Source organism: Palaemon carinicauda, chromosome 16 (assembly GCF_036898095.1).
Source record: "Palaemon carinicauda isolate YSFRI2023 chromosome 16, ASM3689809v2, whole genome shotgun sequence".
Classification (NCBI taxonomy): domain Eukaryota; kingdom Metazoa; phylum Arthropoda; class Malacostraca; order Decapoda; family Palaemonidae; genus Palaemon; species Palaemon carinicauda.
The window spans coordinates 6,149,382-6,154,532 of NC_090740.1; positions in this window are offsets into that span (position 1 = coordinate 6,149,382).

Consider the following 5,151-nt stretch of genomic DNA (forward strand, 5'->3'; position numbering starts at 1 on the left):
TGTCTAAAAGGCGAGTGAACTCAGCCTATAGCTTAGCTGACACACATTTTAATAACATTACAAATGACATTCACTAACTATATTCACCTTGGAAGCTATCTTGAAATGATAAAAAATACATTCACAATAAGATCATCCATCGTTGATAATATTTCTCCAACTTACCAACTACTGGCTTGAGCGTGTGTAGGAGTGGCCATGTCAACAAAGTGTAGCATTCGATCGAAATTTAAATTGTCATAACGTGGCATGCGGAAAGTTTTATTTAATTATTAAATGTAAAATAAACTATAGAGTAAGAAGGATAATAATGACCACTATGAATCAAATAATGACTAGCAGGTCATTAATTCATTTATGAATAAATGATTAGATGTCTCAGCTCTTAAAGAAAATTTCTTCTTCTTTCCCACTGTTATCCCTGCATTAAGGGGTCAATTGCCTGATGCTCCCTCTCCAATGCCTTCTATCAAAGGCATCTTGTTCCACCACACCTCTTCTCTTCATATCATCCCTCATCTTATCTCGCTATCTGATTATCTGGCTCCCTCTCGATCTTTCCCCCTGGCAGGTTAGATTCCTCCCAAGCCCTCCTTACTCCCTCTCCACCATCCATTCTCAACACATGCTTACACCATCTCAATTGCGGTGGCCAATGTGGTAACGTCCCTGACTGGTGATCGTCAGACTGGGGTTCGAGTCCCGCTCAAACTCATTAGTTCCTTTGCTCGCTACAACCTCACTATCCTTGTGAGCTAAGGATAGGGAATTTAGAGGAGCCTATAGGTCTATCTACTGAGTCATCAGCAGCCATTGCCTGGCCCTCCTTGGTCCTAGTTAGGGCGGAGAGGGGGCTTGGGTGCTGATCATGTGTGCATATGGTCAGTTTCCAGGGCATTGTCCTGCTTGATAGAGCAATGTCACTGTCCCTTGACTCTGTCACTTATGAGGGGCTTTTAAACCTGTAAACTCTTATTACCTTTATAATCTTTACTATGCCTGCCAATCTTATTTCATTTTCCAATCTTTCAAGCAAGGATATTCCCATAAATTCACCTTAATCTTCTCATCTGTTCTCTCAAGCCTTGCTTCCTCTTTCGTCTTATTGGCTCTTAAAGACTACTACCTTCAACGGGTATCTGTTCAGGTTCAGGTTCAGGTTCTGGGGTGAGGCATAGCTTTTACAACGACGCATAATATATTATGTATTATCTACACTGTTCCAAACATGTTAAAAATAACTCATTCAAATTAATCCCGTCTTATTTGATATTGGATGGCTCATTTTAGAATTACAGATCTGTTATCCTTTTCTTCAAAATAAATGACAGATTTATATTGTTTCGTAAAGCATTACTTATTCCCATGTTTCTATATGTTTAGGATGCAATCTTATCTTCTGGTTGCCGTATTCAATCATCTTAATTCTTAAACAATATTTTATTTATGGGTTTATCGTAAAGCCATAGATAAATACAGTAATATTCTTCGCAGTGACATAATTGTATTCTATAATACTTGAAATACGTATAGGCTACATGCATATTATTGATATTCTTAAGCTACTTATAAGTAAATAAAAGAAAGTAATGAAATTTTTTTAACTACTGGCAGAAACACCACTTATTTTCATAGTCCTTATCAGCACCATTCTATAACTGAGCTGTTGAGTAGTTAAAGACTTATTTTTAGCAGGACTTACTAACAAGAGAAATAACTATGGTCAAAAGAAACTATACATATTCTCCTATCATTTCCTATACCAAATTTTGATGATCCTTTTTTATGCCTAGGCCTACTCGTTGAGTTTCTTTGCATGAAGATTAGGCCTACTCAAGTTCATACAAGATGAATCTGTATTGAGAATCTATATCATGCTGGATTGTTGAAGTTATGAAAATAATATGCTGTGCAAAGAAAGTTCAAACTTGCAGTTAATGTTTTATTGTTGAACAGGTTGACATAAGTGTCTATACTGTATAGTTTATTCATTTCCTTAGACCCTTTCCTCACTCAGCCATTTTCCTTCTTTTTCAATTAGGATTGAAGCTTCTCTTATTACTGTTCTAAGATTATTTTTACTATTTGTTCATTACTTGTAGTTCATTTGTTTCCTTTCCACTGTTAGAAACCTTAGGCTTAAGGTTACAGCATCATGCTTTTCCAACCCTGGCTGTAGCTCAGTTAATAATAATAATAATAATAATAATAATAATAATAATAATGAAAAGACAAACCTTTTACCTCAATTAGCGGGTTTAAAATGGGGTTGCAGACAAAGGCACAAATAAAAGGCTTCAAATAATATCGTCCACTTTATTTCAATACTGTTTCGCACTGACTCGTTTCAGAAGACGGCCTGGATCTCAGCAAGTCTTTTGGTACGTGGTAAGATCGAGGCCAGCTAGCCACTGAGCCTATAAAGGGAACATTACTCAACTTTCTCCTAGTTGCAATTCTTAAGGTTCTCTCTTTATTTTTTATTTTTTTATAGCCTGAGCTCTAAAAAAAGGACATACTTCAACAATGTCAAATCTGAATTTGCCCTAAACATATGTACAATTGCTTGTTAGAAATTCCAATTTTTTAGTTTATTTTCTGTGATTTCATGTTTATATATACTTTTACAAATACAAGATGATAGTAAAGCATTCGGAATAGCTGGTAAATCTCCTCGCAAGACTGTGGTATAAAATGGCATATCTTACAGACAATAATTTATTAATCAGGCAACTATATCCTTACATACTAACATTTAACAACTTAACACATGGAAGACATTTTAATTTTTTTTTTGGATGGGGTATTTTTTGGGAGAAGGTCAATGCCCTGACTTCACACAATTCCCCAAAATACTACTTTTTCCTTTATTCAACTACCAATGATCAGGAAGACATAGACCTAAACCAAGATGGCGTCAGTTAGCGTATCGACGCTTATTTTAATACATTGATATATTAAAAGGGCATTAATCAGTTTTTTTGCTTTGCTAAATCACCTTAACTATTGGAAGACTTGGTTTCAAATTACTCTAAGATGATGTTTCGACAAACCTTTCTCTGTTACAGGAACGGCACGAACAGACAGACAAACACATTCTTGCATGCACACACACAGTGATGAGGCAGACTTCAGATCCTTCTGTGTATTCGGAGAAGAAATTTGATCTCGGTAACAAGGAACGAGGGTAGATACAGTGATTTTCCTCGTTTACAAAATATCTTTCTGGGTTTATATTGCTTTATTTTCATCAGATATTCTTATTATTTTATAAGTAAATTTGCTTTAAGGATAATTATAATTTAACGGTAACTTTAAGATGGGTGGAAAGACAGGGCCTCTGGCCAAGACATTTAAAATTTTTATGGGCTTCGGACACCGCTGACTCCGCACACCAGACATTATGCTCGAGGGCTGTGGGACTTTAATGTTTTTTTTATTCCAACTTAAGAATTATTTTTGTGCGAATTTAAGTTTTAGAAAATAAAAGAGAAGAGAAGATTTGCATCATGAAACTGTTGAAAGAGAAATCAGCGCAGTAATACACCGGATTCTGTACATTATCGCGCATCTCGTTCACTGATACGAGAAATCATCGTACTGATTGTTAAACAGTTCTCAAACATTACCGAAATTTAAAAAATTCAAAATTTTGAAGTACGTGTTTTCACATAGACCCAATGAATATTTGAAACATGATCCAACAGTTCTACTTATGAGTTTTTTTAAAAAGAAATTGGCGAGGCAAAGAGGATAACTGCTTCCTGATGAGAAAATATAAGAGGTTTATAATTTTTGCTTGATGTTAAAGATTTGTCTGATTAAGAATGAGACTACAAACTATGTATGTTTTATTTTTTAATAAAGAATTACGTGATCATGTTGTGTGTATATATATATATATATATATACACACATAAATATATGTATATATATATATATATATACGCATATATAAACCACTGCATAAATATTCATTCATATATATATATATATATATAAATGCACATACGCATATATAAACTGCATAAATATTGACACACACACATGTATATATATATATACAGTATATATATATATATATATATATATATGTATATATATATATATATACATATATATATATATATATATACGCACACACACACACACATATATATATATATATATATATTATGTATGTATGTAAATGCACATACGCATATATAAACACTACATAAATATTCACATATATATATATATATATATATACATATATATATATATATATATATATACATATATATATATAATATACATATATATGCATTCCAAATAATTATAAATACAAAGACCATAAAACTTTTCTTTTGATAAATTCCCGCCACCCCTAAAAAACATTATCAAAAGAATTTTGAAAATAAGACAAAGTATCTTATTGACCACGTGGTTCCCTATTTCAGCAAGGAGGAAAAAAGGGGTTAAACATTCACTCTCTCCTTATTGATTTCTCTTCTCTCAGCGAGTCTTTTCCTCCTTGGCCTCTCTTTCTTTCCCATTTATCATTTTTCCTGTCTCTTCGTCTTTAATTTTCGTCCTTTTTTTCTGATACTTTCTTTACAGTTTATTATTTGTGGGATTTTCGTTTTATTTTTCCTTTTGTTAACTTTTTTATTCTAAAGTTGAAATTTGTATGCAGCAAAAGAAACTATGATGATAATAATAATAATGATAATGTTATTAACAATGATAATAACAATGATAATAAAAATAATATTAATAATAATAATAATTCATTATTAATACGACCATTTCTATACCATTTTTTATGATTATCATTATTATTATAACAGGAATTTATGACATTCAAAAATAAAATATACGTTGAAATGGATCAGCATAATTAATATTTATATATATATATAAGGTAGTATATATATATATATTATATCATATATATATATATATATATATATATATATATATATATATATATATATATATATATATATATATAAAGTTACAAGTATAGTCTATATGTGTATATATACATATATATAAATTGTAGTTACATATATATATATATATATATATATATATATATATATATATATATATATATATATATATATATATATATATATATAATGATAAAGAGAGAGAGAGGGGGGG